We start from the raw sequence: 25,786 nt of genomic DNA on the forward strand, positions 1-25,786 counted from the left end.
CGCTACGGTCGCAGGTTCGAATCCTGCCTCGGGCATGGATGTGTGTGATGTCCTTAGGTTAGTTAGGTTTAAGTAGTTCTAAGTTCTAGGCGACTGATGACCTCAGAAGTAAAGTCGCATAGTGCTCAGAGCCATTTGAACCATAACAAATCCTATTCCCGTTATAGCATATTCTACTGCTGTTCATATCTCCTTATAGTCGCCTGACCAGAAATCCACATCGTCATTCCACTTCACTTCAACAACCCGCACTATATCTAGATTTAGCCTTTTCATCTCTTTTCAGATTTTCCAGTTTTACGACAGAGTGCATACTTTTGATATTCAACGCTCCAACTCCTAGAATACTACCCTTTGGTCGGTCATTCAGTCTTTTTCTCATGATTACCTCCCCATTTGCACTCCCTTCCCCGATCCAGGAGATATGAATGAAGGACTAAGCCGAAATCTTTTGACAATAATCAGATCATCATGACAGTTTTTGAATTACAGATCACATATCCTACAGATACATATTATCCGCCTTCAATGAAGTGGTTTCCATTGCCGTCTACATCCTCACGCCGTTGATCATTGCTGATTCTTCCGCCTTTTCGGAGCAGTTTCCCACCCCGAGGGCCAGAAGTTGCCGTGAAGCTGTCCGTTCCACGCGAATTCCCTACCGAGTTTTATTATGCTCCTCCATAGTAAATTGAAACGTCTCTTCGACCGTAATATTAAAGCACTGACTTTTTTTGACAGAAAACATAAAATGGTATTTCACCTTAATAAACGGCCCCTAGCAGGCCACTCATGTGTGCGCTTATTTTGCAGTTTGCAGAAAATGTAGCGTTTTGCATGCCATCACTGGAGCGGACGTGTTACCGCATGAACAAAACAAAAGAGTCGTATCCGCAAAATATATGTATTTTTTTCAAATAATCGGAGTGCAATCACGTAAAAGTGACAAGATGGAAGGGGCCGCTTTTCGTTAATGATATATACTGTTCACTGTTCTGGAAGAGTTATATCGATACGTAATAAAATCAGTTTCGGCGCCCGTTATTTTAAACAGTAACTCTCACAGGGGAACTCTAATGACACGGAATTTATGAACCGGAAATCTGAAGGGCCAAACAGTAAACTCACACTCACTCTCTCTCTCTCTCTCTCTCTCTCTCTCTCTCTCTCTAGGCGCTTCAGTCTAGAACCGCGTGACCGCTACGGTCGCAGGTTCGAATCCTGCCTCGGGCATGGATGTGTGCGATGTCCTTAGGTTAGTTAGGTTTAAGTAGTTCTAAGTTCTAGGGGACTGATGACCACAGATGTTAAGTCCCATAGTGCTCAGAGCCGTTTGAACCAACCATCTCTCTCTCTCTCTCTCTCTCTCTCTCTCTCTCTCTCTCTCTCTCCCTCTCTCCTCTCTCCTCTCTTTCTCTCTCTCTCTCTCTCTCTCTCTCTCTCTCTCTCTCTCTCTCTCTCTCTCTCTCTCTCCCTGTCTATTGTGTTTCTCATGATATAAGCAATCACTTGTATATCTGTATGAAATACCAATTTCAGAAGTAACCGATTTTGTAAGTTTTTTCCTTCTTTTTAAGACGCTATAATAAATGAGGGTGGGCCGCATCGATGATGTCCATAAGCTTCATAATTGTGACGGCTTTGTGGGTGTTGTGTTGGTATCAGACTATTAGCGGAGGTCAATTTCTCGTAAGGCACTGGCGGACAGACGGCGGTTGAAATCCCCATACTGCGTATCCTATTATTTTAGTTATTGTGATATATACAAGACAGAAGCCCGTGAAGCTTTTCATTTCATACTTATCCTCTTGTCAAACATTATGAAAAGATAACGTCTTCTGCCATTTAAAGTAATTTTTCTACAAATAAACGATAATATGGACTTCTATTTCTTGTATATTACAAAAATGTGTATTAAAGAGTGCGGCAGGACACCGTCCTTCGCAGTAATGAAGCACATTTTCTTTCATCCGGATGCGATAATCATCACAATTTCCGAACTGAGCAGACAGAATGCCTTACCTGAAAATACACTATATAATGACTATGTGACTGTATCGTGCCCGGTTGGAAGAGTCGGTATAAGTGGTCCTCACTTTTTTGAAGAGGTTAGTGCCATTGTGACAGTAAACTCTTAACGATACTCTCACATGATCAACACTTTTTGTACACCTATACTCATGAGCTGCTGTTTGCCCAGGTATCGTTTCAGCAGCACAGGATCACCCCTCACACATGTAAGATTTCTTTCCAAATGTCGAGACAGGTGGTTTGCGGACCCTTAATTTCTTCATGTGGCAGAGTCCCCTGGCCAGCACCATCACCGGGTCTTACACACAGTGATTTTTCCTACGGGGACATCTTAAGACCGACGACTTCAAACAACGGCCGAGGTCTCTGCCTGCCCTAGGAATGCAATACAGAAATAAATTGGCCTGATTCCTCAGGAACCGCTCGTTAGGGCGATGTAGAAATTCCAAAGTCGCTTTCGGCAATACGGATTACTGAAGGTCGTCGTTTGAGTGACACAAAAATGAAAATTTCTCACTGTTCAGGTATCACTCATGTTAATGCAGTTTCTTCATTCTGATCCATCTGTTTTTAATTTGAACTTTAAATTAAGGAGGGTGTTTTGCCACATCCTATACATGAAATTTATAAATTCAGTACTTACGAAAAGATATCGAAAGTCTTTTCATTGTCTATATAGTGTATTAAGAAAGCGTATCGTGGTTTACGGGTGCTAGCGCACGTAGAAATAGTAAGTCGTGTAAAAATATACACAGAAGCTAAAATTAGAATTATACGGACTGTTTTACTTGTGACGAGAACTGCGAGTATTCAGTGGAGTAGGCTGACGTTCACTGCTCACTGTTTACTGGTTGTGCTTGTATCTGCACTTAATCCTCCAGTTATGATGTTGTCAGACACTGAATTCACCAACATTAATTTTCACTGCAGCGAATTGTGCGCCGATATGAAACAACTGCAGGTATTACAGATGTGTGGACAGCTCGTGAAGTTTGCTTGGATAGCAAAGCGGTTGAGCATTTGCTCGTGACAGGCGGAAGTCCCAGGTTTGAGCCCCATTCACGAACATAGTTTTAATATGCCACGATGTTTCTTCGAACTTACAGCTCTCTCCCACAGCAGCCATTTTCTACGTATCGTTTTCAGTTTGTGCTGGTTTCAGAAAATTGCTAGTGTTTCCGTGGAGTGTGAACGACGTAAATGTAGAAATGGAGTCCTGTTATCGGATATGACAGCAGGTGCTTTTTATGCACAGCGTGGCACAACATTACCTTCTACGCCTCATCCGACAGTACCTGACGTATTTATTGAGGTTTGACTAATCGAGGAGATCCGGTAGCCTTCTCGCCCGCCCGATCTTAAGCCTGAATATTTCTGGTTATGGGGACACTAAAGGGATTGATGTTCTCCACGCCCATCGATAACGTGAACTCGCTGCCTGGGCACGTATACCATGCAAGTGACCAAATCCATCGGCAGACACGCGTGTACGCCCACCATCGTGATTCTTCGCGGAGAACGACTAAAGTATGAGTAAGAATGTTCAAATGTGTGTGAAATCTTATGGGACTTAACTGCTAAGGTCATCAGTCCCTAAGCTTACACACTACTTAACATTAATTATCCTAAGAACAAACATACACAACCATGCCCGAGGGAGGACTCGAAACTCCGCCGGACTAGCCTCACGGTCTATGACTGCAGCGCCCTAGACCGCTCGGCTAATCCCGCGCGACTAAAGTATGAATAAGAAAAATAAGTATTTTGCAGTGTCGACAGCCAAATGGATGGCTTAAGTCAGAATTGTCTATTTTCAACAAGTATTTCTTTGTGGATCTATTTCGTAGGAACTGTTTTCTAGGTTTTAGTAGTATTTTATGAAATATAGATAAGTTACATTACTCTCACGTATTTCTCGTTGTTTTTTATTAACAAATGTCTTGATCGGATATGACGATTAACAGGTTTGGCTCTAACGAATCATCATCAGAGGTAAAAATTCAATAAATACAGAATTCAAAGTTACTATTACGAGGGTGTTCAATAAGTAACGCAATAAATGTTTTTCTGAAAGCGGGTTGGTTTTATTCAAAATTCCACTACATCCTATTATTTCACACTCTTCTGGTTATGAAACCGTATTGTTAACAGACTCTCTGTTTAATATGGTGGCGTAACGCTTCCTTACTGGGAGGACCCAAATGCCGGCTTAATACCGCTCTACTGGTCCCCATAACCCACGCACTGCTTCCCGCAGAGTGCATCCCTCATTGGGCCAAACAGATGGAAGTTGTCAGGTGCGAGATCCGGTCTGCAGGGTAGATGAGGAAGAACAGTCCAATGAAGTTTCGTAATCTCCTTTCGAATGCGCAGACTTGTGTGAGGTCTTGCATTATCATGGAGTAGGTAAAGTTGACCAGCGAGGTGAATGATTACGATCCATCGATCATTTCGAAAGAGAGTGTCCGCACGTTGCAACGTTGCAGGAGTCACGGCAGTGTGCGGCCAGCCAGCACGCAGTAGATCGGACAGATCCGGGCGCCTCGTTGCAATAGTGACAGGCACCTCGCCCAATGACTCACCGTGCTTTTGTTCACTGCCAGGTCTTCACAGACATTCTGAAAGTGCCTACATTATCTGCGACCTCTGGTTTTCTGCCAAAAGAAACCAAGTGACAGCTCTCTGCATGGAACGAACCTCTGTTACAGAAACCAATTTGAAGTTTACATATATCGTCGCCATGTATTAGAACTTCATGCAAGTATAGAGGCTGAAGCCGGAAAATTTAACGTTGTTCCATACCAAATTTCGTTTCTTCTCTTTTTTATATATTTTTTGAACCGAAATAGACCGAGAAAAAAAAGTGTGTTGCATCACTTATTGACCAATCTTCCCTAAAAATTAAAATTTAGAAAAGTATTAAAAATATAAGATAAGTAAAAAAATTAATATCTGTCGACCCCGATTTTTAATCTCTTTCTAATTGCTTAGATTTAAGAGGCATTTTGAATTTTTGTCTTTATTTTTAGTTCTGATGATCATTCATTACAGTCGAAACTCACAAATCAAGCAAACACAATCTTGACACTTGTTCATCAAAATGTATTTTTCAAAATTACGAGTTTTATTCTAATGATCAGCTAGCTGTTCTCAATATTTTATGGCTGGAGCATTTTCATGTAACCACGAGGTTAGCAACAGAACCGAGTTTAAAATGTTTTGCATGCCTTGGGAGGGATGCAGCCGTGTTCGGGACTGGGCTGTCTGCTCGTGAGCCGCAGCACATGCCGCTGCGTGGCGAGGGAGGAAGCCAAGCCGCAGTCCGCAGCAGTCTGCGAACTTGGGCCTGCGGTCTCGCCCTCCACTGCCGCAGCACATCCACGGGACTAGGCGCCCCGGCCGTGCCGGCAACCCGCACAGTAGCGCCATGCCAGCCTTCTCCTCTTAGGCGGCAGTGTCTACTACGGCAGCGCGTACCACAACACTGGCACCAGCTGCTGGCGCACCTTATACTCATCGCTTCTTAATTGGTTACTCATCATACTTTGCTGGAATCAAAGTATACCGAAAACGGTTCATTCGACAGAGAGTAAAGGTTATCAACACTGGAGGTAAGAATTGAGTCGCGTTTCATGTTGAAATGGTCGAGTAAGCGTTGGCAACTGTCAGTACATTTGACCTTGATTTCTTCAGTAAAAGGCCCTCGTACCAACTGCGCAGATACTTCACTGAATCTGCGTTTGTCAAGACTGATGTCCAAAGAAGACGCTACCATATCAATGGTAATTCAACTATCCGCTAAAAGGAGCTCTTGAGTGTTTACGTGACTCAGCACGGTTCCCTTATTGTGCTGAAAGTCTACGGTAAGTTTCAATCTTTTTTACCCATTACAGTCTAATAAATCGAAACACTGTTCGTTGTTCTTTCTTGATGCAAGCCGCTAGCGTAGAGAACAGACTTACGTTGTTACCGACAGAATGCAACTCAAGTGGTCGGGGTCGAATGGTAGGGACCTGACTACAGTGGTATCAGCTGTAAGAGTACATGCACAGAAGGCAATGTGAGAACGTTTAAGGTGTCTATCAAAGCCAGTATTTATGTTTTGGAAGATTTTCCTTTTATGGGTATTAGAACACAGTTTAAAGCATACGGAAGTTCCTAATCTTTCGTCTACTTCTATGGAAGACATCTTCAGGGGCTATAAAGACTAGGTTAGCTAATATACAAACGTAAGCTTGTTTAGATAGCCGGAACACCCGTTTACTGATTGGTGATTCGGTCACATAAACAAGTTTACGTTTAACGTGTTAAACCTTAGCTTATTTCTCAGGTTTAACTCCTACATTTGAACATTGTGTCCTTGGTTTTATGGTTGTCAGCTCGATCATCTACGATGTTACATGTATATTTTTGACCTGTGTTTATAGTTTATGTGATGTTAATACTTGCGACTTGGCACTGAAATAATTACCGTATGTGCGTAAGGGGGCCACCTTCCGTGTAGCGTCAGCCCAATGCGATTGCCATATCTCTACTTATTCCTAGACAAAAATATATACATGTACACCCACATAATCAGGAGATCTTACAAATTTTCTTTTTCACTTTGCTATGAATTTCTTCTTGTCGAATCTTTTACAATTGTCTTGAAATAATGTAATAGATTTCGTTATGCAATTATACATTTCAAAGACTGTTGTGTGTGAGGTACATGAAGTAGCAGAAATGAGAATATCTGTGCTTCAATTACCTCTTGTATCAAGCATCTTTGATATCTACTACGTAACATGGCGTACACCGTACGACAATCAGCTGTTACTTGCTGTTACAACCCTCGTAAGTGTTAAAACACGGAGTGTCTTTTATATGTGCATAGCTGTAAAGATTTCATGTGTAGTATGTTGTTCTCCAGGTCGGTAACTGTTACGATATTCAGTACAATTAATTTTTTCGTAAGTAATTCTTCATATACGACCTATAAGCAAACGATGTATTTTCGTGTCTACCTGTGATTGCTTTTGATTTCTTTTGGTTGATAGAGATACCGAGAAAGTAGTACAATACCGAAGCCGATAGCAGTACAAGATTATTAACACTGCGCGGTATCCTGCACTTCAGAAAATTCACTGCTGCGTTTAGAAGTTACCTGCAGAAAATGTTCGATCTATTGTTAGTTACTTCAGTCTCCAACTGCATTACAGGTGAAATCGTGGCAAGTCGTGTAGGTCTGCTTGGTAGGAAAGTGTGGCTCTCTTGTGTGTTACCACATGAGCAGTCTTCCTGTAGAGCAGTGGAGGAGCGAAACTAGAATGGACAGGAAGGAGTGTTGCACAGTGAAGATGCACACTGGTGCAGTTCACATAGGCGCTACTTCGGCAGTATCCCGGAGGGGGAGAGGAATTTGATGCCCAGAGGAGCAGAATGCTACAATGGCGGGTGGGCTGAACCCCTGGCTACAGCCAATAACATATCTACTTCACTTGTTAACCATTTCAGCTGTCTTTAAAAGAATTCTTGACCCTGAGAAATAACGTATATTAGAGCTGCACTGAATTTAACGGTTCTGTTTGTGAAATGTGAGTACATTTATCTGAAAAGGGAGGAAAACAATGTCTTCAAGACATCAACTACTACTACAAAACACAAACACGATTGCATTAACCAAACAGGATGTATATAGCCTTGCTTACAAAGGAATCATTCATCATGGCATTTAAAATAGTCATCCTTACAATATGTTCACAAGTTGATGATTAAAAGAGAAATGCCACAGGCACAACCAGCGTGGAATGATTCGTCAAAACGATAACAACCCGAATACACGTCCCTGCATGATTGCTGTTAATGATGATGTTTTTCAATGTACATTCAACTTTTTTTACGATTTGAACTGGCTTCATATGGTTGTTGTACACCACCAAAAATAAACATGGTTTAGTTACATAATGTAAATTGTGATCTCCGCAGTGGAAGTTTTTTGTATTAAAATTTTGTATTCGATAAATTACGTTAAAACAGCAGCCTCCTTCCTGCCAACGTCAGATGGATTCGCAGATAAACGTGGATTTGGTTTTTGGTGTCGGTGAAGTATCCTACTTCTGTATATCAAAAATAGAACCACGGACAAATACGTCATCATATAGTCATCATAATACTATGTTTTGAACGAGAGAGCTAGAAAAGTGATGAAGGGAAAGACTGAGAATTTCCAGACAACATACAGGAAGGCAGCCGTGGGATGTCTACGAAAATCACCGATAATTCGACAAGTGAACACCATGTCCTACTGAAGGCACAAATGTAACGAGACTGCGTTATAAAAGCATAAATAAACCCTCGATTCGCAAGGCTACCAACGTTAGAAGTCAATGATAGTAAATATTACTTTAAGAATTACCAGATAACGTAATGCCGTCAAATCTAAACAAAGACAAAAATTTCGTTCAAAGCGTAAAATTTAGGTTTTTCACTTACCTATATCTGCGTTTCTGTGACAAGACAGCGCTTCACCTGCAAGAAAAAGCAAATTCGTTACACATGAAAAATATTAGACTGGTACGTACAAGTGGGAGCGTTAAGTTATAAGTATTTCTCTTGCAACTTTACAAACATCTTCCATCGGCATTGTACGATTGATACATTTACAATGGTTACAGTACACGAATAGAAGTAAATTTAGAAAAGTACAACAGCTAATTATTGTTCATAAATCTACTCACTACAACAGTGCCGGAGGACCTTAAACGTTTCTCCTTAAAAGCAAAAAGACTTACCTAAATTTGATTGAGCTCCACTGGCTATCCTTGCTGCTGCTTTCATATCCAGCCAAATCGAACAGCAGCGCCAAAATATTTCCTCCGGTATGACTCACAAATTAAATTAGGAACACATGATTTTATTTAGACAGAATACGTAATCATTATTGACTTTCGCCGCTGTGATTGGGAATAGGATAAATTATAAACAAAAAAGATACAGGATCCGTTACAAAAAAAAAACAAATTTTATCGTTAATCAATAATCACCATCCAACTGTTCACTGGCGCAATCTACATAAATTTGTGTGCCGAGTTACAAGTTTCATCCTCAAAGGTCAAACAGGAGGAGGTATTCATCTACTTCAGTAAGTACCATAATTTTGTGCTACCACCTCTTGTCTTCAAATATATTCGGCTAGAAGAAAACTAGCGTTGAACACAACCGCCCTGATGAAAATATGCTTCCCTGTATTTATAGGAATTATCATCGTTTAAGTGTCTGAAGCGTCTCCTCGCTGATCAGCACATCGGAATTCTTAAAATTTCTATTATTATTAATGAACTGTAAGGCTTAACTCGTTCCGACGAAGAGCTACTGTTTCCAAAACCAGAAAATAATTTTGAGAAAAAGAAGAAAAATGTATGCGAACTATAGAGACTTTTCGAAGGCTGTATATATATTGCATTATTCTTTCTTTGTGCATGTAGTACGTATTTGCTTGTTACGCGCTACTGGTTGAAACCATTGCTCTTCCCACATTTTCCTTGGTTTACCTAAGGATGCTCTGCCCATTGGCTAATAACTAATCGTGGCCTAATTAATATGACCACTTCATAAAATTGATGAAATGGCGTAATATTTTAAAATTTCAATGTTACTAATATTTTTACGAAGAGTGTAGGTATTTTTCATGACTATCTGTGTTCTTGTTGAGGGAAATTCCATTAAAACAATAGTTTGGCTTTGTCGTCGTTGAAATAATAGTATCATTTGTATCTATAGAAGAGAAAATACATAGCCAGAGAGTACTGTTGTCGTCTTCAGCTATTGAAAATTAAATCTTAAATTGGCTCTAAATAAATATTTTTATTCACAGTATGAATAAAAATAGTTTGTTTATTTTAACCTTTTTCTGAGTAGGACTGTTGTTTTATATTGATTGACTAATATTTTAGTTAAACTAATTCACAGTTTTGAGAGTAACTATGATGTGGGGTCTGAGTGAGGCACTGTCAAATGGGGGCTGCCCCAGGGATCAGTGTTAGGGCTGCTCCTGCTCATTATGTACACTCCTGGAAATTGAAATAAGAACACCGTGAATTCATTGTCCCAGGAAGGGGAAACTTTATTGACACATTCCTGGGGTCAGATACATCACATGATCACACTGACGGAACCACAGGCACATAGACACAGGCAACAGAGCATGCACAATGTCGGCACTAGTACAGTGTATATCCACCTTTCGCAGCAATGCAGGCTGCTATTCTCCCATGGAGACGATCGTAGAGATGCTGGATGTAGTCCTGTGGAACGGCTTGCCATGCCATTTCCACCTGGCGCCTCAGTTGGACCAGCGTTCGTGCTGGACGTGCAGACCGCGTGAGACGACGCTTCATCCAGTCCCAAACATGCTCAATGGGGGACAGATCCGGAGATCTTGCTGGCCAGGGTAGTTGACTTACACCTTCTAGAGCACGGTGGGTGGCACGGGATACATGCGGACGTGCGTTGTCCTGTTGGAACAGCAAGTTCCCTTGCCGGTCTAGGAATGGTAGAACGATGGGTGCGATGACGGTTTGGATGTACCGTGCACTATTCAGTGTCCCCTCGACGATCACCAGTGGTGTACGGCCAGTGTAGGAGATCGCTCCCCACACCATGATGCCGGGTGTTGGCCCTGTGTGCCTCGGTCGTATGCAGTCCTGATTGTGGCGCTCACCTGCACGGCGCCAAACACGCATACGACCATCATTGGCACCAAGGCAGAAGCGACTCTCATCGTTGAAGACGACACGTCTCCATTCGTCCCTCCATTCACTCCTGTCGCGACACCACTGGAGGCGGGCTGCACGATGTTGGGGCGTGAGCGGAAGACGGCCTAACGGTGTGCGGGACCGTAGCCCAGCTTCATGGAGACGGTTGCGAATGGTCCTCGCCGATACCCCAGGAGCAACAGTGTCCCTAATTTGCTGGGAAGTGGCGGTGCGGTCCCCTACGGCACTGCGTAGGATCCTACGGTCTTGGCGTGCATCCGTGCGTCGCTGCGGTCCGGTCCCAGGTCGACGGGCACGTGCACCTTCCGCCGACCACTGGCGACAACATCGATGTACTGTGGAGACCTCACGCCCCACGTGTTGAGCAATTCGGCGGTACGTCCACCCGGCCTCCCGCATGCCCACTATACGCCCTCGCTCAAAGTCCGTCAACTGCACATACGGTTCACGTCCACGCTGTCGCGGCATGCTACCGGTGTTAAAGACTGCGATGGAGCTCCGTATGCCACGGCAAACTGGCTGACACTGACGGCGGCGGTGCACAAATGCTGCGCAGCTAGCGCCATTCGACGGCCAACACCGCGGTTCCTGGTGTGTCCGCTGTGCCGTGCGTGTGATCATTGCTTGTACAGCCCTCTCGCAGTGTCCGGAGCAAGTATGGTGGGTCTGACACACCGGTGTCAATGTGTTCTTTTTTCCATTTCCAGGAGTGTATATAAATGATGTGCCCTCTAGTATTACAGGTGATTCAGGAATATTTCTATTTCCTTGTGACACTAGCTAGGTAGCAAAGGTCGTTATGTGCAACAATGACACTGTTTCAGATAGTGCAGTTCACGACATAGGTTCATGTCTTGCAAAAAATAAACTAACGCTTAATGATAGAAAGAGTAAGTTTTTAAAGTCTAACACACATTTCAACAAAATCCGACGTTTTAATTTCACGGTTAGTGAAACTGAACAGTTCAAACTTCCAGGTGTTCACATAGACAGTAAACGTTCGTGGAAAGCCCATGTTCAGGTTCTTCTTCGAAGACTTAATGCTGCCATTTTTACTATTCTAACAGAAGCTGAAGTAAGTGATGGTTCGACACCAAAAGTAGTTACTTTGCTCATTTTTATTCGCTTATGACGTACGATATTATATTTTGGGGTAGTTCTTCCCATTCTCAAAAGCTATTTGTGGCTCAGAAGCGGGCGGTTCGGGCAGTGGGTGGCGTAAGTTTGCGAACCTTTTGTCGACCCCTGTTAATTAGTCTGGGTATTCTGACACACACGCACACACACACACACACACACACACACACACACACACAAATGGTTCAAATGGCTCTGAGCACTATGGGACTTAACATCTGGGGTCATCAGTCCCTTAGAACTTAGAACTACTTAAACGTAAGTAACCGAAGGACATCACACACATCCATGCCCCAGGCAGGATTCGAACCTGCGACCGTAGCGGTCGCGTGGTTCCAGACTGAAGCGCCTAGAACCGCTCGTTCACAACGGCCGGCCACACACATCGTTTCTCGCTAACAATATCAGTTTCTTCCCAAGAATTAGCAGCTTTCACTCGCTTAATACTAGGCAGAAATCCAATCTGCATTTATGTCGCATCTCCTTGACTCTTGTGCAGAATGGTGTGCAGTATACCGCTGTATCTATTTTCGATAAGCTGCCATAGAAACTCAGAGGTCTTAGCAGTAGTAAACGCGTTTTCAAATCTAAACTGAAGAGTTTGTTCTTGGGTCAGGTCTTCTATTCCGTCGAGCAGTTCCCTGAAAAATCAAGCTGATTTCTATGTTATATTGTTGATTGCGTTTACATAAACTTATGGCTTGTCTTTTTTTGGCATCATAAACATTTTATTTTATCTCTTATTTGTTTTATCTCGTAATTTTATGTACAGACACGTTCCATGACCTTGGAGATTTGGTCTTCAATTTGGTCCTTCTTAACTAGACGTGTAAAATGAAATAAAAATAATTTTAGGTGTCGGATTAGCTGAAGACCTCTCATCAACAAAAAGGGACTTGTTAATGATCATGTAACTATTACCAATCTCTCACAACGAAAAATAGCAAAAAATGTGGACATTACTAAATTCAGTGGCTAATATCAGTAACATTTTTCGTAGCAATGAATACCTGATACCAAAAGAAAAAAAGAAGCTATCGCCTCATGGTATGCCCAAGATGAAAGAGAAACTGCTGTAAGACATTTCGTCAACAGGTATCACTACCAGAAAGAAACCAAAAAATGCGGGGGTTTCCATGTCTACCACAACAGTTCATAGAAGACACTGAATTGAGCTCTAGAAGTTGCAGACCTCTTCATAACCTCAGACTGAACGGCAGAATGATGAATCGACAACTGGACTTGGCTAAGAAGTACAGGCACTTCACTGTGAACGAGTGTAAATCAGTATCTCCCTAATATTTTCTCTTTGGATTATAGAAAATTTTTCATTTTCAATTTAGATGATATCAATTGGTTTTCTAGGTATGAGTCAGTGCCGAAATGACCATTCAGATTTTGAAAATATGACAAAGTCTATTATGAGAAAGCCTTCAGGAAAATACAATGAAGATTCCGTTGTAAAGACTATCAAGTATCCAATCTCAATCATGTTATGGTCTTTAGTTTCTGGTAAGGGACCGGGAAGACTCTACGTCGTTCAAGGTACAATGAGACTACGGTTGGACAAAGAAGTTGTACGGAAGCGCCTGTTTCAGCAGCCACGAGATTGGTTGAACAAACAAGGAAATCCAATATTTATGCAAGATGGTGCACCCTGCCATACGGCAAAGCATGCAGAAATTTCCTGAAGAGTAAAAACATACCTCTAATATATTTGCCAGGCACTTCTCCTGACCTACATCCCACTGAGAATGTCTGAGAGTTGCTAAAAAGGAACGTGACCAAAGACCAAGTAACAAAGAAAATACATTTCCAGGAACGAGACATATTTTACTAGATTCAAAAGGAAGATTTGAGGGATATGTCCGTGCGATGTATAGACAGCATACCTCACATGGTTCAGCCTGTGATTGCTGTGAAGCTTTGTTTAACTGTTGTTGTTGTCATGTTCTGTTCGAACACTGGTTTGATGCAGCTGTCCATTCTTCTCTATCCTGTGTGAGGCTCTTCATCTCCGACTAACTATTGCAACCTACATCCTTCTGAATCTGCTTACTGTATCCATTTCTTGGTTTCCCTCTACGATTCTTACCCCCCCCCCCCCCCCACCCCACCCCACCCCACCCCCAACATTCCCTACAATATTAAATTGGTGATCCCTTGGTGTTTGAGAATCTGTCCTATCAGCCGATCCCTTCTTTGGTCAAGTTGTGGCACACATTTCTTGTCTCCCCAATTCTGTTCAGTAATTTCTCATTAGTTATGTGGTCGACCCATCTAATCATCAACATTTTTCTGTAGCACCACGTTTAAGAAAAGGCTTCCTAACTCTTAAATCTATATTCGATGTTAATAAATTTCCCTTTTTTAAGAAATATTCTTCTTGCCCTTACCAGTCTACATTTTATATTCTGTCTACATCGGCCATCATCAGTTATTTTGGTGCCCAAATAGCAAAACTCATCTACTACTTCAAGTGTCTCGTTCCTAATCTAATTCCCCCAGCATCACCTGATTTAATTCGACTACATTATATTACCCTTGTTTTGCTTTTCTTGAGGTTTATCTCATATCCACCTTTCAAGACAATGTCCATTCCATTCAACTGCTATTCGAAGTCCTTGGCTATCTGTAATAGAATTACAATGTAATCGGCAAACCTCGAAGTTTAATTTTTTTCCCTGAACTTTAATTTCTACTCCTAATTTTTCTTTGGTTTCCTTTAATGCTTGTTTAGTGTGCGGTGTTTGAATATATATAAAGTATTAATAAAAACGGTAAAGGAGGCTTAAATCTATTTGTTGTGGGATTATTTTTATTCTGAAACATGTATCTGTATATTCTCAGGCATACAGTATACGCACGAGCTAAGCCACTGCAAATGTGAAATGCTGGTACATTAATAATCGGTGTAACCGCCAGCATGTTGAATGTGCGAATTCAAATGTGAATGTATTGTGCTGTGCCGGAACTTAATTTGTGGAATGGAGTTCCATGCCTTTGCACTTGGTCGGTCAATACAAGGACAGTTAATGCTGGTTATGGATATCTCTGGAATTGGCGTCTCATCATGTGCCATATGTTCTCTATTAGAAGAAAGATTTGGTGATCGAGTAGGCAAGGAAACATGTCAACACTCTGCAGAACATGCCCTTTTCACACATTACTGTCACTTAATGTTGCCTCACGTAATGGAAACTGCATTTCCAGGAACTCGATCGTCCTACCGCTTCAGAACCCATCCACGTGCTTATATTGAGGGCTCTGGCGTGTACTAGATGTACTGGTACTTTAGCACAGGTTTCACTTTTGACGGCCCTTCAGGGCTGAAGCAGCTTAGCGTAACAGTGATCTACCAGAACATACTTCCATCAGAATGTGTGTGTGTGCGTGTGTGTGTGTGTGAGAGAGAGAGAGAGAGAGAGAGAGAAGAGGGGGGGGGGGGCAAATCGACACGTTGTTCGTTCATCGTCCCATGACTCCTCAGTCGTAGTGCGCTCATACTTTACATTACTATGTCGTCGATAAGGTGGCAGCGTAGACTCCTGCCACAGATATTTATCGCCGCGTAGTCAGATTTTATGCGCCTGCGTGCCGTGAGGGCCTGGTGGCGAGTGTGGGAGGACTCCTTCCACAGTGGGGGCGTAAATGTTTCGACAAGCCGCGTCGCGTCCTCTATCACGGCTGCCCGCGCGCTGCGGGACCCGGATGCCGAAGCGCCGGCTCGCCGCTTTACTCACGCCAGTATATCGGCGCTGACGCACGCGGCTCTTACTGCTCACTGGTCCGCATTCGCATCCACACTCTGTCCACCGATTCTCACTCTCTCTCTCTCTCTCTCTCTCTCTCTCTCTCTCTCTCTCTCTCTCTGATCGACATCGGTTCCCTTCTATGCCATCCATTATCCGTGTGCCCATTTCCAGGGGTTTCTAGTCTGTTACTCTTAGTGTGGCTCGGTGTTAACACGCTGGACTACAGACGAAAAGGTATAGAGTTCGATCTCCTTCAGCCTCGGGATTTTCATCAGTCATGTATGACTTCTTTCATCTGTGTAATTCAATGTTAACGTGAAAAATGCCAAGCTGTACAATGGTTCGGACTATTTCTGTACTGAACATTTTGTCTTCCCATAAATGGGAGGTTAAGTTCAAAGGTCGGAGGAAAACAAGGAGATAATACTTAAACAGTGAATCACTGTGTTCTTCAAATCAGTTTTCCGGTTGATGACAGCTTCACTATTTACATTTCCCTGGAGAACACATTACGTAACGTTCTACAGCTGTCTAGCTTTAAAAAAGGTTCCATGCTAGCGAAAGCGATGCAAAATTGAAGCTGACACGTCACTGAGATACCAGACGTGAAGACTTGTCGTAAACAGTGAACGTTTCCTCTCTGATCCTGTTTCTTTGATAGAGAAAGAATGCTACGTCACTTACTACTCGTACATGCCGGACAAAAATTTTTGTTGTAAACTGTACCAGGACATTAGTTCCTTTCTTTTTGCCTGTCGTCTTTCAGGACACTGTTGCTGGAGATTTGTAAGATGCAACTTTTCTACTTGAAACTCTGAAGCCTAACGAGGTGAGTCGTAGTTAAGGACAGAATGAGATGGCGCAGTGGTTAGCACACTGGACCAGAGAGGAAAAGCCGCTGGACCTGATGGGATACCAGTTTTTTCTTGCAGGTGAAGCGCTGTCTTGACACAGAAACGCAGATATAGGTAAGTGAAAAACCTAAATTTTACGCTTTGAACGAAATTTTTGTCTTTGTTTAGATTTGACGGCATTACGTTATCTGGTAATTTTTAAAGTAATATTTACTATCATTGACTTCTAACGTTGGTAGCCTTGCGAATCGAGGGTTTATTTATGCTTTTATAACGCAGTCTCGTTACATTTGTGCCTTCAGTAGGACATGGTGTTCACTTGTCGAATTATCGGTGATTTTCGTAGACATCCCACGGCTGCCTTCCTGTATGTTGTCTGGAAATTCTCAATCTTTCCCTTCATCACTTTTCTAGCTCTCGTTCAAAACATAGTATTATGATGACTATATGATGACGTATTTGTCCGTGGTTCTATTTTTGATATACAGAAGTAGGATACTTCACCGACACCAAAAACCAAATCCACGTTTATCTGCGAATCCATCTGACGTTGGCAGGAAGGAGGCTGCTGTTTTAACGTAATTTATCGAATACAAAATTTTAATACAAAAAACTTCCACTGCGAAGATCACAATTTACATTATGTAACTAAACCATGTTTATTTTTGGTGGTGTACAACAACCATATGAAGCCAGTTCAAATCGTAAAAAAAGTTGAATGTACATTGAAAAACATCATCATTAACAGCATGTTATTCGGGTTGTTATAGTTTTGACGAATCATTCCACGCTGGTTGTGCCTGTGGCATTTCTCTTTTAATCATCAACTTGTGAACATATTGTAATTAGGTCTTTCAGTGCTCTGTCAAACTCTTCAGCAGTATCATATCTCCCATTTCATCTTCATCTACATCCTCTTCCATTTCCATAATATTGTCCTCAAGTACATCGCCCTTGTATAGACCCTCTATATACTCCTTCCACATTTCTGCTTTCCCTTCTTTGCTTAGAACTGGGTTTCCATCTGAGCTCTTGATATTCATACAAGTGGTTCTCTTTTCTCCAAAAGTCTCTTTAATTTCCCTGTAGGCAGTATCTATCTTACCCCTAGTGAGATAAGCCTCTACATCCTTACATTTATCCTCTAGCCATCCCTGCTTAGCCATTTTGCACTTCCTGTCGATCTCATTTTTGAGACGTTTGTATTCCTTCTTGCATGCTTCATTTACTGCATTTTTATATTTTCTCCTTTCATCAATTAAATTTCTTCTGTTTCAGTATTTCTTCTGTTACCCAAGGATTTCTACTAGCCCTCGTCTTTTTACCTACTTGATCCTCGGCTGCCTTCACTACTTCATCCCTCAAAGCTACCCATTCTTCTTCTACTGTATTTCTTTCCCCCATCCTGCCATTTGTTCCCTTACGCTCTCCCTGAAACTCTGTACAACCTCTGGTTCTTTCAGTGTATCCAGGTCCTATCTCCTTAAATTCCCACCTTTTTGCAGTTTCTTCAGTTTCAATCTACAGTTCATAACCAATAGATTGTGGTCAGAGTCCACATCTGCCCCTGGGAATATCTTACAATTTAAAATCTGGTTCCTAAATCTCTGTCTTACCATTATATAATATATCTGAAAGCTTCCAGTATCTCCAGGCTTCTTCCATGTATACAACCTTCTTTTATGATTCTTGAACCAAGTGTTAGCAATGATCAAGTTGTGCTCTGTGCAAAATTCTACCAGGCGGCTTCCTCTTTCATTTCTTACCCCCAGTCCATATTCACCTACTGCGTTTCCTTCTCCCCCTTTTCCTACTACCGAATTCCAGTCACCCATGACTATTAAATTTTCGTCTCCCTTCACTATCTGAATAATTTCTTTTATTTCATCATACATTTCTTCAATTTCTTCGTTATCTGCAGAGCTAGTTGGCATATAAACTTGTACTACTGTAGTAGGCATGGGCTTTGTGTCTATCTTGGCCGCAATAATGCGTTCACTATGCTGTTTGTAGTAGCTTACCCGCATTGCTATTTTTTTATTCAATATTAAACCTACTCCTGCATTACCCCTATTTGACTTTGTATTTATAACCCTGTATTCGCCTGACCAAAAGTCTTGCTCCTCCTGCCACCGAACTTCACTAATTCCCACTATATCTAACTTTAACCTATCCATTTCCCTTTTTAAATTTTCTAACCTACCTGCCCGATTAAGGGATCTGACATTCCACGCTCCGATCCGTAGAACGCCAGTTTTCTTTCTTCTGATAACGACATGCTCCTGAGTAGTCCCCGCCCGGAGATCCGAATGGGGGACTATTTTACCTCCGGAATATTTTACCGAAGAGGGCGCCATCATCATTAACCATACAGTAAAGCTGCATGCCCTCGGTAAAAATGACGGCTGTAGTTTCCCCTTGCTTACAACCGTTCGCAGTACCAGCACAGCAAGGCCGTTTTGGCTAGTGTTACAAGGCCAGATCAGTCAATCATCCAGACTGTTGCCCCTGCAACTGCTGAAAAGGCTGCTGCCCCTCTTCAGGAACCACGCGTTTGTCTGACCCCTCAACAGATACCCCTCCGTTGTGGTTGCACCTACGGTACGGCTATCTGTATCGCTGAGGCACGCAAGCCTCCCCACCAACGGCAAGGTCCATGGTTCATGGGTGGAGGCAAGTGCATATTGAGTCAGTTTTAATCAGTTATCGAAGGAACAGATTGAGCATATGTCTCATTAAAATCAACCTAGAAATTTGCTTTCCGTTGGTGGTCTTATAGTTTCAGTACCTCTTATACTATAAAATAAAGACACTTGCGACCTCTGCAAGTCCACTTAGAATGGCTATAAAAGAGTTCGTCACCGCAAACACCCTGCGCCTGCCTGCCCCCGACTTACGTCTTCGCACCGTCTGCAGTCTGTGAGGGCGCCTTCTTAAAGCTGTCACCCATCCACCACGTGACCTACCAACTTGTGTTACTTGTAGCAGTAGTGTACCGTAGGTCACTGGAGGTGAGATGCTTTACTGATCGCTGAAAAAATAAAAGCCCACGTTATTCTCATTTCCAAGAGGGTCGTCGAACAGACGCACAAAACTGCAGGCTTATATTACAGATATAGGTCTATTATAGAGTTTTTTAACCTGTTCTATGTTCGCGTTTTACTTGACTTCCGTAAGGCATTCGACACAGCTCCGCCTACCGCCTAAAACCCAAAATACGAGTGTATAGAATATCAGACCAACTATGCGTTTGGACAGCAGAGTTTCTAACAAACGACACACAGCATATCATTCTCAGCGGAGAGAAAGCTTCAGACGTAAAATTAACTTCGTACATACCCCAGGCGAGTTTTGATAGAACGCTTGGTACTCACTACATATATAAATGAGTTACTGAAAAACGTCGGAAGTTCCATGAGGCTTTCGCGTATGTTGCTGTTGTACACGAGGAAGTCACAAAACTAGAAAATTGTAGCGAAATGCGGAAAGACTCACAAGGGAAGTATCTATTATGTCTTGCGAAGAGACAATGAAACTAAAAGTAGAGAGATTCGAGCACGCACCGAACCTTAACAGCAGTCGCTCTTCCAGTGAACAATTCGCGACTGGAACTGGAAAAGGTGAGAGTGGCAGTGATAAAGTACCCTCCACCACAACTGCGGAGTACAGATGTAGATACAGATGTAGCACAGAAGTCTCACAGCAGCGCGGGAAAGTTCGTCACGTCACTGGCATTCTCATCCTATAGATGAAGGACCAACATGTCAGTGCACAAACGAATAGCTTACATTTACATCCATGTAATGACAGGGGCACCGGCTGATCGGGCGAAGTTGAAGCAATCGCTGAACTTTCAGTTACGGGACCACCACAGTATCTTATTGTAGGTTAGACATCATTTCGGCCCTGTAACGCTGGAAGAAGAGAATCAGCGAGGAGGAGCAAGAATGGAACACCAAGAAAGAAGTGGTCGGTATACAGAAGGGCGTATGGTAGGGATTTATCTCATACTATTCAAACCTGCGGACCTAGGAAACAGTGACAAACATAAATCTTAGAAATGAGATTAACATTCAGAAAGAAAGCGTATGAATGATAAGATCCGCCATTGACATAGTTATCTCTAGTGAAAGTAAGGAAAAATGCCAACAGCCGTCCAATGGACTGCACAGTTTACTGAACACAGAATATGAATTCAGAGGAAACCAAAGAAAGACGAAACTAATGACATTAAAGTTTAACATCAAAGATGTGGACCACGTAGAAGACCAAGTTAATTTATTCTGTTGTGTGGGAAGCAACACATAATGGACGAGGCAAGGGAAGTACAAGAAGCAGATTTCCACAGGCCATAATAGCATTCTGCCCTAGCAGAAATCTAATAACATGATTTGAGGAATGAAGTTTTGAGGATAATTGTCTGGAACACATTACTATATGGAAGTCAATAATGGACTGCGGGAAAACCGGGAAACAATAGAATGGAAACATTTGAGATTTGGTTTTGTAGATGTATGCTGAAAGTTAAGCAAACTAACAACATAAGAAATGGATGTTCTTGGCAGAAAAAGGTGAGGAAACGAACGTTTGGGAAACACTGTCCAGAAAAAGGTCAGGATGATAAAACGTGCGTTAAGATAGCGGGGGACAACTTCTTGTTGCTGGAAATGTAGAGGGAAAAAGCTGTGTAGTCACAAAGCTTAAATCATTTCTTCGAAAAAGTGAAGATACGTAAATAATTATTTGTTTGCTTGCAGGTATAAGTCTGCAGTACTGGTAACATTGCAAGCCCCGCGCCACAGTAGTGAAACACGCTTATGGAAGGGGGAAAACAAATTGGCGCAGTGCACTGATGATGTTGAGTACCGCGCGTTAATTCGTTTTCTGTACTTGAAAGGTAACAACTCTGTGACACACCATGCTCATTTGGTGGAAGTGTACGGCTACATTACACTGTCATATAATATGGTGGTTAGATGACGCAGACGCTTGTCGTCAAACAAGACTGACTGAAGAAGTGGCAACCATCTATCTGTGAAGAAACGGAAGACGATCCACTACCCGAAGACAGCCGTGTCACAATCGAAGCGACAGTGAAAGAAATGAAGATCAATGCACGTTATACTACATTTCGAACTTGAAAAAGGTTACACTACCTGGCTTGAGGACCTTTCTTTTTTCTTTGAGTCTTCAGTCTTCTGATTGGTTCGATGCGGCCCTCCACGTATTCCCCTTCTCTGATAAGTCTTTCATCTCAGAGTGGCACTTACAACCTACGTCCTCGATTTTTTGCTGAATGTATTCCTGTCTCTGTCTTCCTCTACAGTTTTTACTCCCTACAGTCCCTGTAGATATCATAACAGGTGTCCCATAATCGCGGCCCTTCTTCCTGTCAGTGTTTTCCATATATTCATTTTCTCGTCGATTCTGCTGAGAATCTTCTCATTTATTATCTCATCTGTCCACCCAATTAGACAACATCGTTCTGTGGCATAACTTCTCAAATGACGTGTGATGATCATGACTCCTTACACCTATTCAAAAATACTGTCTAATAACGGAAATGTTACTCCGATGCCAGACCGATCTGGATAATTTCTTTAGATGCCTTTCCCTCATGGACAAGTGCAGCGAGTGTCACTATGACCTAAAGAGAAAGGGAAAAGCAAGCAGTGGAAACATGTGGCTTCACCAATGCTGAAAAAGGGCGATAATCCAATCATCATCGAACGAAGTTATGAATGCTTTTCTGGACCTGCAATGATGCGGTACTAGGAGATTATGCTCATAAAGATTAAATTGTCACTGGAATGTACTACTGAAATCTGCTGTATAGTTACGGAAGACTGTCAAGATGACGTGTTAAGGTACTGTGTTCAGGGCTGAATTATGGCAGACGTCAAAGCCCCATCCTTTGGTGAACAAGACACAACCACACATGCTGCTTCTTTCCAATACAAACTTTTACCCCTCGTCTTATTCTCGTGACGTAGCACAACTGAACACTTCTTCTTTCCTCAGATAAGGAAACCATTGGGTAGTAAGTATTTCCAGACTGACGAAAATGCGTTTCTTGAATAGGCAAACTGCAGACTTCTACAGTGATGGTCTTCGCCAAGTCATCCATAGCTGGGAAAAATGAGTCTTATCGAAGGCTGAATATGCAGACGACTAACAGCATCATCACCAAGTCTTATGGGTGCAGCTTGATGTTTTCATGCCTATATCTGCTAGATACAACAAATAAAGGATGCTTCGATGGGGTGGGAACAGTTGTACGGAGTAACGCTTCAGTGGAGAGACATTAACAGAGCTAAGGACTATTGCTGGGATGAGCTACTTTTCGCAGGTAACATACACGCACACTAAGAATTTATTTCCTGTCTAGCAGTGCAGCACAGCTTGCTGTAGTCTACGACACGCGTTACTAGGAACTGAATTTAATATATGTTGAATGATCGAAAAACATCCGGTTAGTAACTTCTTTTATGATATATATTGCCGTTACGGTCGCAGGTTCGAATCCTGCCTCGGGCATGGATGTTTGTGATGTCTTTAGGTTAGTTAGGTTTAACTAGTTCTAAGTTCTAGGGGACTAATGACCTCAGCAGTTGAGTCCCATAGTGCTCAGAGCCATTTTTTTGATATTTATTCTGCCTTAATCGGTTTCAGGGTTTTCTCATGCTGGGCTAAGTTCGAATGTACCAGCTTGGTAGTGAGTTGGAGAAGTGAACGATCGTGAAAGTAATAAATTGCCTGATGTATCTTGTGCTCTGCAGAAATTTCAACACATTCGATCTCCGCATAAATATTAGGCCACACAACTGTCACAAATTCACTTTGTCGTGTCGCTCGTCTATGTAGTTCAACTGAACCAGTGGGAAATAAAGCCGTGCTGCCTGGGAAGCGAGATGGAGCCGCGGCACGGTTAACCGTGAACACTGCACAGTGTGTCTTCCCTGTGCGTAGCTCTGATCCGAATGTTAGGCTCGTCATCCACGGTCAAGGACCGTGAAAGATGTCATTCGTTGTCGCAAAGCGCAACATGCTTGGATATTCGACGGGTGGCCAGGCAGCCCCTGGTGTGATGGAACAGCCTCAGGCTCCCAGCAGGCGGCGGAGGCACGCAGGTGCGTGAGGTGCGTGCGCCGCTAATGAGCAGCCTGAGCCCGGGACTTCGCTGGGCCACCTCGTTACACGTTCCTCCACGTCCCGCCGCTGGCCACGCTATTTATACAGCGCGCTCTCCATATTTTGTGTCTATTTTAATGCAGCCACAACGCCCCGCTCTGCTGCTCCTGTACCATTGTCTCGCATCTCGAGCATTTTCTCCCCGCCCCCTCTTCCCCCCCCCCCCCCTCCCGGCCACCATTCCATGTCCTTCTGGCAGTGGGAGACGGTGCGCTCCTCAGTTCCACAGCTGTACTATCCTCTTCGACAGAGTTGTCTTTTGCGAGCGAACGAATACTCGTCCTTGAGTAACAAAGTCCGCTTGTTTTCGCTTATCAAGAAGTCATTAATTTCCTTCATAACTTCAAATTTCACAAGCACTTTATTATTATGCTGAATAATAAATTCAGACGCGGGAAAAATATTTGACCGTACAAGTTCAATTATCTTTTGTTTTCGTTTGTTTTATTACCTCTGCCAAGTAATACAGGCTGACGTTGAGAAATCAGAGAAACGAGGGCCTGATTCACATACACGTCGTTAAAACACGTATCTGCGTCATTCTTATGAATTTGTCAATTATATTACAAACGTGGCAGATATACACTATACAGGTACGAAGACAGTTCGTAAGTCTCAAAAACTCCTTCGAAATAGTAAAGTACACCAAACTGCTGACTATTTTGTGTACTGTGGTTAAAGTAATTACTCTCTGGAGTGAAGCAAATAATTTAAATTAATTTTTCTTTGTAGTGTAGCGGACGTTAATATTGTGGACGTCAGTCCGGGGACTGATTTCATGCAGCCGTAAACGCTGCTGTGTCCTGTGCAAGCCTCTTCATCTCTTCATACCTACCGCAGCTTGCATCCATATTAACTTGATTAGTGTAGTGAAAGCTTTGTCTCCCTCTAAAATATTTACTCTTGACACTTCTCTCCATTACCAAATTAACTAGTCGTTGATAAGAGTGCCCTATCAACCGACACATTCCTTTACTGACGTTGGGCCATAAATTTCCTTTCTTCCTAATACGATTAAATTAATCTTCAGCATTTGCTGAAGCACCAGATTTCACAAACTTTTTGTATCTTCTCCTGTGAACTGTCTATCGTCCACTTTCGTATAAGGTACATTCCAAAGAGAAACAATTCATAGCACTTCAGGTAAGACGTTAAATAATCTCCACTTGCTAGCTATTAATAATCTGCATTTTACATGCTCTGTACTCAGCAGCTGTCATTTATTTTGATGCTAACATGGCAAAACTAATTCAATACATTTAGTGTCTCATTTCCTAATCTAATTTCATCATCATCGCCTGATTTAATTCGACTACACCCTATTATGCTTGCTTTCCTTTTGTTGACGCTCATCTTACAGTCTCTTTTTAAGGATAGTAGGGTTCCTTTCGGAATATCTTCTAAGATGAGAAGTTGGGCACTATATAACCTGGAAAACCACACCAACACATACTTTCAATTGTATTACGAGAAATCTTGAAAAACGAACACTCACTTTACGATACTTTTGCTCTTTGATATTATTTAACTACGACTGAGATGAACTGTGTTTAGTACAAACTTAATACATGATTTTTTTTTTTAAATTAAAGTGACTTGCAATTCTTGTGTAGAGCTCAGATTAGGGTTCCTTATTCTGGCTCGTACTTCAACATAAACTTCCATCTGATGTGACGAAAGAAACTAAACATTTCTATAATTTCAAAACAAAACTACAATTTAACCTCATAGCAATTATTCCTAATATTATCTGCTTAGTCCGTGGAAATTAAGATTTATTTTGACTGTAAAGCAAGCGATAATTTTCAATGCATACGGGTATCTCTTCTTGTTGCACGTATATAACTAATTTTCTCTGATAAATGTGAATCTGGCCATGTAAATATTAAAGCTAGATAGGTGACAGAAAGTAGTTTTCCGTTATAGTTGAGGAAGCAGGCTTTTTTTTCCTTTCTAAGAAAGTAGCGACTTTCATAAATATTGCAGTCCAGTAGCTGCGATATTACTTCACTTTGTTAGTGTATACCTTCTCTTTTCTATGATGAGATGCACGGACCACGAA

The sequence above is a fragment of the Schistocerca americana genome, chromosome 1, assembly GCF_021461395.2.
Source record: "Schistocerca americana isolate TAMUIC-IGC-003095 chromosome 1, iqSchAmer2.1, whole genome shotgun sequence".
NCBI classification, from domain to species: Eukaryota; Metazoa; Arthropoda; class Insecta; order Orthoptera; family Acrididae; genus Schistocerca; species Schistocerca americana.